We start from the raw sequence: 10,000 nt of genomic DNA on the forward strand, positions 1-10,000 counted from the left end.
TCTGATATGTGTATATGTAGATACAACATACTTGATTCAACACTAATATCACTTACAAATACTACACAATTGTAGAGGTCAAAACAGTTGTTCACTGCTATTCAGTATGTGTACTGACAGATATATTGGAAAAACCATCAAGTATCTTCACAGCTGTGATGGCTTAGTGGTTTAGTGATATGACTCTAGTGTACAGGGTCCTGTGTTCAAGGGCTGTTTATTCTGTTGCTAGGCAGAACAAGGGCTATTGGATACAGAGTGGTTAAGGCAGGTATGAGCAACCTGATCACATCCCAGTCTGATAAAATAGTTGGGTAATGACATTTTTAATAACTGTATTTAATTCCATGTACATAACATTCTTCTTTGTGCTGTCATTACAGTAGCAAGGGGTGTGAGTCTACTTTCTGGGACACCTGAGTATATATGGCTTGTACAACATTCTTTTTGTTTGAATGTGTTACATACATGGGTAGTATCCCAGTATATGCAGTCACACTGGCATGTAGTGTATCATTACATTACTACTGTTGTCAGTGCTTTCACAAGTAAGACTAGTTTGCAAATTGTAGTACTGGAACCAAACAACCCTGATTGCAAAGATGGACTCTAAGTCCTCACTGTTGTGTTCTTGGTGTGTGAGCTGTATGTCATTAAATATTTCCTGCTAGATATTGTTCTGACATATGGATATTAACTGTAGACTACTGTGTGTATAGGACATGTCATTGAGGGCTGCTGTCAGGTAGTACTGGCATACCTATAAGTGTCAAATGTCTATCTGTCAGCACAGTCATCCAACTGCATAACCAGTTGGCTAGCTGTCTGTCCTCTGTACATATGTGAAGATGTCAGGACTCCATCTTGGCTGCTTACAGGCAATCTATGCTTGAGTGACACTGACATGTCTGCCCAGCTGTGTTATGGATGCCACAGATAGGAGTCCACACCCTGTATACACCACATGCTATGGTTACCTCAACTACACTACCACAGTCAACAGAGAATGCTTGGGTACAGGTCTCCAAGACAGACACTGACCATGTTATGTAATACATGTTGCATATATGTCAACTGGAGTACCTCACTGGCCCTCTGCAAGAGGCAACCATATGATTGGATGTTGCATGTAACTCTCGCCCCAAGGATCACCCCCGTGGTATCTGTTGGTATATGGCCTGCTGGCAAATGGCAGGTGGCATGATACCACTGCACACAATTTCCCTACTCTTCCCATCTCTCTATGAACAATATCCTGGTACACACCTATGATCATCTGCACCAGTGGACCCTAGTACTGACAAATATGTATGTGTGTATTACTGAGAATAACAGTGTCTGTGTGTTTGTAGACCTGTAGTTGATAATACCCTGAGGCCCTTCACACCCACCGCACTCCTCATTGCCATAGTTAGATGTGGCTGCTGCTGTAATGGACATTACATGTATCTTGTTACACTCTTCAGCCTATGGGCTGCCTGGAGCTTGCAGTACCAGCACAACACTGCTGTACAAATGGGTTGATAGGCATGGGATACCCTCTGAGTTCTGTCAAGTGTGTGTATGTGTGCAAGTGTGTATATTTGTAGGATACAACATTCTGAGGCCACATTCTCCTAATACAATATACCTTGCCACACAGTATTAGGGATAGTGATGTTGCTAACCATAGGAAAGCCATGACAATGCATCACTCTACTATCCCTGTGGCATGTGCATTAGATGCATATCCCTGTAGTAGCCCTCTTGAGATTGACAAGGAGTTGTATTGCAGTTCTGGTCAGTGTGTGATGGAGGATATATCAGAGTATTATCATGGGTTTCAGTGAGTACAATACCCACTGTGGGGTGTGGGTGATGGGTATATTGTCTTTACACCATGGTACCCCCAGTAAATGTCCCATGTTCCACTGTATGGGGACCATTATCACCATCAACCATACAGGTAACTGATAACACTATCCAGCCCAGTGATGCATGTGCTGTGTGCAACTTATCTGTAACAGAATAGACACACTGACAAGGTAGTTAGCACTGATAAGCCCAGGTCTCGCAGATGTGTGTATGACTGTTATGTGTTTGTCAATGTGTATATAACAGTATGTCACACTATTTATTGTTCATAAACAACCAGTACATCCCCCATTACCATACTGTACAGGGCCTGGTGATGTTCTTCACTTAACATGTAACCTGTAACACACCTCATCCTAAAAGTTGTGTGGTGTGTGCAATTAAGGTCACACACATCAGTAGCACTACATACCTGGGTAGGGGTTCTAGTCCCAGTGTCACCAAGTAAGAGAGAGAGAGTGTGTGTGTGTGTGTGTGTGTGTGTGTGTGTGTGTGTGTGTGTGTGTGTGTGTGTGTGTGTGTATGTGTGTGTGTGTGAAGGGATCTACTTCAGTTTGCTGAATATACTTGTCCCAGGAGGACATCTATCTGAGAACTGCCTGGCAAATGCTAACATTTCACAGGTATCATCCTGTGTGAATTAATTCCATCACAACTAGTATAAGATGTGTAAATGCCCTCTTCCCCACTGTATAGCTGTACATCAATACTGGGGTTGGTATATATAGTTTGGTGTGGATCTTCTGGATACAGTTACCGTCACTGCAGTTATTGTTGAGTGCGTCCCCCCACTTAGCTGGCTGTAATACTGTGCAGTTCATGTTAACAGGTTAAGTAGTTGTCAATCATACTATCTACGGTTCTACAGCACCTCACACCCTCCAAAGGGTAGAGCTGTGCCACCCACACCAGCACATCTATGTTTACCTAGTTGAGGATTGCACTACATTAGGGAAGGGGACATATACCCTGCCAGTACCATCGTCAGAGACATTAAACTAGCAGACTGCTTATTTCCCAATGTGTTGTTGTGCTTATTCTGTATTGCTGGAATTACATAGGGAAAAATGGGTTCCTTGCACAAGTACATACATCCATGTGTACAGTATTCTCTGTGTATTGCATCACCACCAAAGCCTCTGTGTGTGTTATATACAAACATGTGGTGTGTACCACTCAGTACACTTGCCATTGTTCACTGTAGAAGGGCTGCTGACATCAGCCACCATGCACTCACCTGTATACACCCCCAGACATATCAGGCATGTGGCACATGCAGTAACTGTTATACAGGGTCTATATCATAACATCGAAGTTGCAAAACCTTGAATGCTATGATATCAAACCCAAAACCTTGAAGACTGACAACAGCAAAGCCGTGGAACATCGAATTCTTTCCCAGGGAAAGAATTCGGTGGGCTGTTTCCACAGCTTCGCTATTTCCTCCTCTGTGGTGCGATCTCAGAGTTGGTATATTTAAGTAGAGGGGGTGTGGGGGGTGAAGCCCTCCACATTAGACCTAGTTTGTAGTGTTTGTGTGTTTCGTGTTTTGTGGTGAAACATCGATGTTCTCAACTTTTGGAGTTTTAAGTTTTCGAGGTTAACAGTTCAATGGTATTGTATTAGATGTTATTATGTTTCGATGTTATGATATAAACCCATATATAGACCTGTGATGTGTTCAGCTGTACCCAGGATATGGCACACTCAAGGTGTCACCACAGTGCATACCCCTTGTAGGAAACAACAGCAGACCAACATCCTGCTGACACATGAACAACTACAGCACAAATGGAATACATTCTGGAGGCCACAATCACTCAGTGTTAATAACAGCTATAATGCATCATGGCTGGACAGCTACGCTTCCTGACATATAAGCATTAAACTTTAGTGCTAAAAACATGTTACACAGCATTACATTGGAACACCGTACTACAGTCACCCTGTGCATTAGAACCATATTAGCCTGTCCCTGCATCGATGTTATGGATGACAGGGATGTGGCACAGGTATCATCATATGCGCAGTGTGTGTTGTTGGTTTGCCAGAGACCTAGGCTGAGCCATACATTTGACATCATGTGTGTGTGTGAGGGGCTTTAATTATTATTTTGGTTGTTGTGATGTGGTGTGTGTAGGTATGGGTTGACCTAGCTGTGTTGGTGATGTGTGTGTGTATGCATGCACACAGTTCTGACATGTGGCTGCCCTATACAGGGGTTTGTTGGACAGCTGCAGACTATATCTGGCAGGGTGTATAGTTCACCATCTCTGGCCATGGACATAAAAACTGTGCCTGCCAGGGGCTCCATGGGCACCACCAGGTACAAGCCACAATATGGTACCCTTCCCTGATGATGATATATGTCCACTAGATCCAGGTCCCTCCTGGGACCAGCCAGCACCATATGCATGTGGCCTGCTATGTTGTGGTGTGGACAGCACCCTCCCCTGCAGTACTGGGTTGGTACTGCCACTACAGAAGCAGTTCTGACTTCTTGCATGTCCATGTCGACCTCCAGCTGTTTATGTTGCTGGCCTATGTCCACATGGCCATCACACTGCTTCCACTATATGCTCAATCACAGAATTTCCACAGTCAAAGATTCCCACCATCTCACCCAACCGTCTATCCATGACCTCTGCAAAATAACGGTGGGTACCTGCAAGATAACGGATGTTGTCAATAACAGCTGAATGAGTAGCCCTCTGCAGCCTCAGACCCTGTCTGGTATACCATTCCATACGTGCATGCACCTCCATGATGGCCTGAAACATGTTTTTGGTGGCACCAGATGTGGCACTTCTGCCAGTGGCACGATGACCAGCAGCCCTCCTACAAGCACCCCTGTACATCTGCCTGTGTGGTACCCTGCCGTACAACTTGATATGGCTGCTGTATCCAGACACACATGCTATAGACACCACACTGTCCTGTCCCATGCCACCATCCACCAACTGTCCCTCATCTATGGCCACTGGTGATGGGGTATGTATAGGCAATATGACTATGTGTGAGGATGGGGTGGATTACAGTGGGATGTCAAACGATGGCACAGCTTCAGCCCCTGGCAACCCTGCCTGTGTCTCAACACACCTATCATCACTATCAGTGTTTGTATGGACACTAACATCAGTTTGCCTGCAGGAGGGACCCTGACCCAACTCGCCACCTGTGAGGGAAAAATAAGAAATGCACTTTAAGACCTGTACGTCATTGCTTAACCGTACACACACACACACACACACACACATACACACACACACACACACACACATGGACACACGCACACACGCACACACGCACACACACACACATGCACACACACACTTACAGGTGAGGTTGCACAAAGATATTACACACAGACCTCTCATTGCCCATCTGTCAACATGCATGACATATGGCACTCAACAGCATGCAGTGAAGCTATAGTCAATCCCTGTTACCAACATTATACATCTCTGTGAAGCATGGGTTGTGTTAGTAGGTGATGCCCCTTCCCCTGGAACACACTGCACCCATGTACGCAGTATTGCTGTGCACCTGTTCAGCATCCTGCCATGTACTGTGCGCCATACCTCACATGTGTACACACCATTGCTGAATGTGTATATGTGTGTCAGATATGTTTGCTCTGCTGCTCACAGCCCCTATGTGTTTGTCTGACACATACCTGGGATGATATGTGGACAGGTTTACTACTGTTTGTGCGAACGACATTCTATCAGCTGCAATGTGCCGAAAAACAGAATGTTGAATGCACAAGCAGTTTTGCAAAAGATAGTTGTCTCCACAACTGCATTCAGATAAGTAGAAATCGACTATCTTCACGGAGATCGCTGTACATTGTGGAGTGGAAATTCATCCACATCCCCACTGAAGTGTTATCTCGGAGTTAGAATATATAAGTAAGGGGGGTGTGGGAGGTGCAGCCCCCCCCACATGGGGGCTGCAGTTGGGCTTGTTCCCCTGCAAAACCATGATAGCTGTATAGGAGTTTGATTTACATCAGCTCCTATACAGCTATCACGTGGTGGTTTCGACAACAATGTCGAGTCAAATGTGTAAAGCATTTGGTTCGACATTGTGAGCAGTGGTTATTTTTACTTTCGGTATTACCATTCATTTATTTGAATGGAAAATGTTTTTCCATTTGAATAAACAATAAACCATGTGGACAGATGTAATTTGTTAATGCCTGATTGCTGATTTACAGATCTCATCATCAGCGGTGCATGTATGTCCATTAAAATACAATTACACTGACAACCTTCAAACCTTACTGTGGCTATGGGGAGTGTGGACACCCTTATTGACATAGCACCCTCTTCCCTGATATGCCATGGGGCCACAGTACTGCATATGTTAATATTACACAAACCTGATATGTGACATATGACCTGTGCAATCAAATGCAGTATCAAACAAATGTGTTGGTTGTACAGATGCTGATTGAGATGCATACAATTTGTGGGTGCATATGTGTGCACACCCTTATCATGATGGTTTGTTGCACTAACTGTTAAGTGTACTACAGCAGCCACTATTCCTGGAAGTGATATACTAGCATGGGCCATCTGCATTTGCCAGTATTTGGTCACTCTGCCTACAAATGTCCCCCAACTCTGCAAGATTTCAAGGTCAACTCGTGCACAGCCCATGGAGGTCACACAGTGCCATCACTATTGCTGTGTAGTCAGGGTTATGTCTGCCACAATTCATGAGCTTGACTGTGTGCAGATACAGCTATTCTTAGTGAGTTTTGGATGTCTGCATCAGTTCACTGTTGTGTTTCAGGATGACACCCCCTCCCCATCCTCAGCCTTTTTGCAAATGCTTGACAACTATGAGCTATACATGTGTATCATTTTGCAGTGTCCTAAATTCTGAACACCATGTATACCAGCCTAGTCCCTGCTAATGCATGGCAAACATACAGGTGTACACTGGCAACAACAAGGTACAGATGGGGATGGTGGGCCTGAGGTGGGGTGAGGTGTTGGTTGTGCAGCACATGTATCTTAATTGATACTGTCTGTAAGTTTCCAACTTGGTCTTGGTACACGAGTACACATTGCTACACATGCCTTTGTGGGACTTTTGATGTTGTGCATATGCTACCTGTAGAGAGCCCTGGCTGATGTTTCCTGTGGAACAACTGTCCCATCTGATTACCCTAACCCATGGACCAACTTATGCAGAGTCCAGGCGATTGTCAACACAGGTACTGCACAGCCAGTACTTGCTAGACATTTCTGCAACTCCCTCAGTGTTGTGGCATGTTACTAGGCAGCCTACATGACCAGTTTGCAACATATGTCATCATCTGTCTTGGATGGCCATCTGTTTATTTTCTACATTAATCTTGTCCCATACATCCTCTCCACATGCATGACTGTGCACTGTTTACCATGGTATATGTAATGGTGAGGTAAGGCTGAATGCCCCACTCCTGCATGCTACCTGTTGGGTATGGGATCCATTCCATGGCTTGTAAGATGTGTGCATGCCACGGCTGCCTCTGTTGCAGGTAAGTGGGAACATTTGATGGACAAACATCTTGGATAGAAGGCCATTTCTTGTTGTGACATTGAGGACCTGTACTTGCTGGAAGGTCCATACTCATGAAGAGTGAATGCTGTCAGTACCTCAAAAGCTGGTTCCACAATATATTATTTGGAGATTATGAACACATATGCTTCCAGTGTTTGTTAAGGTATGTATCCCCCATATTTGCTGTCCTAACATAGGATTCCATATTACACATTCATTGCTCATGTTAGGACCACATTACAGGTTGCAAGGGTTGTGAAATGCGGTACTGTGATATGCTGTTGTGTAGATCTGTGACAGTTGGCATTGTAATAGTGGTATATACACTGTTGTAACACTGTATAAGGGTGATGTTTCAGACATGTTCCTACTGTAGACCATTTGTCCCACCATTATGTTCATCTCTGTGCACACATCTTGCAATGACAGGTTGTTAGTTATATTGCAAGACTCTTACATACCCTTCAGATATGCCACCATGGTGACCACTGTGATGCAGTACAGTTAACAGCAACAATAAGTGACATGTACAACATGCATTATGAGTAGGTGTGTTAAATGTGTGCATGGCAAATACCATGGCCATAACATGGCCAGTGTATTGGCAAACCTGAATTAACAACACCATACTCACCAGCTACAGGCTGCTGCCCCAGAGGTATACTAGAGAAACCTACATAATTGTGTGACAGATGTGATGTCAGTAGCCACACCTGTGGCATCGGTACAGGGTGCGAGCATCATAACAGTACATCAGAAATACAAACCTACAATACTACAATACTACAATACTACAGATTAGGCACATCTGTTTATTACTACAATGCAGCAACAGACCAAATATATTTTATCTCACATATGCATGATTAAACTCTACAGATGCAGATGGATAAGCAACAGTGGTCTACTGATATGCCCTGGGGCCTTACCTGCATCCTCCTCATCCATTGTGTCGGTAGGACGCACCTCCACAATGCTCTGTGCAGGATATTTTGTTTGCGAGCAGGTGCCCCAAGGCTGGCAAGGAGCTCCTCAGCGTGTGTCAGGTGGCTGGATGGCATGACACCCCTGTGGGTAGCTGGTCCCCCCTAACCCCAGCAGCACACTGACGGGCATGGCGGAGTAGGTCACTGCACTAATATTGGACCTGCTCATAACTGTGGTTATGCAGGCTGACATCATTTACCCTGTGGATAACCTCATTTCACAGGGCGGTCCTCTCCTGCAGATCATGGGCTGTACATCCAAACAGAGTGTGATAGTGCTGCACCAGGTGTTGTATAATCACCTCATTCTCCTGGGGGGAGTTTACCAGCAAGCGCTCCCGTGACAAGGTGCCCTGAAAGACATAAAGAAGAAAAAAGGTCTGAAGACCTCATACTGCAAGGATATAATAGTTGTTAATACACAGCTCTGTCTACCACCCACCATATCAGCAACAACAATCTGAACACACAATTCAATTGGTATGTTTACAGCAAACCTATTGTTGGGACATATATCATATTGTACAACAATTTGTGCAATGTGTCTGTAGTCATGTTCCATGTTGAAACACTATCAATGGTGGCCTGTTGTGAACAATGTCACCTGCATGCCATTGTAAGGGTAACTATGGTTCCATATATGCATGTGTACTATTTGCTATGTGACTGCTCCAAATCTGGTGTTTTGTGTTAATGGGGATATCTATGCATGCTGTTAGACATAATCCTGAAATGTGTGGACTATTACTACCCACATATGTCCTATAACTGTGACACAATAGCATGTTTGGGAAGACAGTACCAGCAGAATCACCTCTCCCACCTCATAAGGCCATGTCACCAGTCCACAGTACATCTGGGACCCATCCCAGGACCTCATCATCTGTTGGTCCTGCAGTACCTTCAGGTGAAACCACCTCAGGCAATGGTGTTCAACCCCCCTGGGAGTACACTCAGACAAGATCCTGTCACCCGAAGTCAGGTCCAGGGTCTGGTGCCTCGGGAGCTCCACAGAGACTTGGGGGATGTGCTACACCACCTTGAGGCCCTCAGTACACAATTACAGGGTCAGCATACTCCTCCTGCTCAACCCCCAGCCCAGGCACTTTCATGGCTATGAAAGTGCAGTTGTGACTGCCCATGGGTGGGGAACTTGGTCCCATTGTTTCCATATGGGGGCTCACAGGCTTCAATATTCCAAACACCACTCCCCATCCAAGGTGTTTACCCACCATATGTGTCATATACTGCCCCTGTATGCTGCCTCGTCTGTCTTTCAACCCAACCTACCTCCCCAAATATATCTAATATCCTTCCCCAACATACCAATCCCACCTTCACAAACAAGGGCAACATGTTCCCAACATGGATTTCACACCAGACATAACTGCCCATTTTGCACCCACTTACTACTGTATATATCTATTTATCTATCTATCTATATATATATATATATATATATATATATATATATATATATATATATATATATATATATATATATATATATATATATATATATATATATATATATATATATATATATATATATATATATATATATATATATATATATATATATATATATATGTGTGTGTGTGTGT

Source organism: Protopterus annectens, chromosome 4.part0 (assembly GCF_019279795.1).
Source record: "Protopterus annectens isolate FY-2018-M chromosome 4.part0, PAN1.0, whole genome shotgun sequence".
NCBI lineage: Eukaryota > Metazoa > Chordata > Ceratodontiformes > Protopteridae > Protopterus > Protopterus annectens.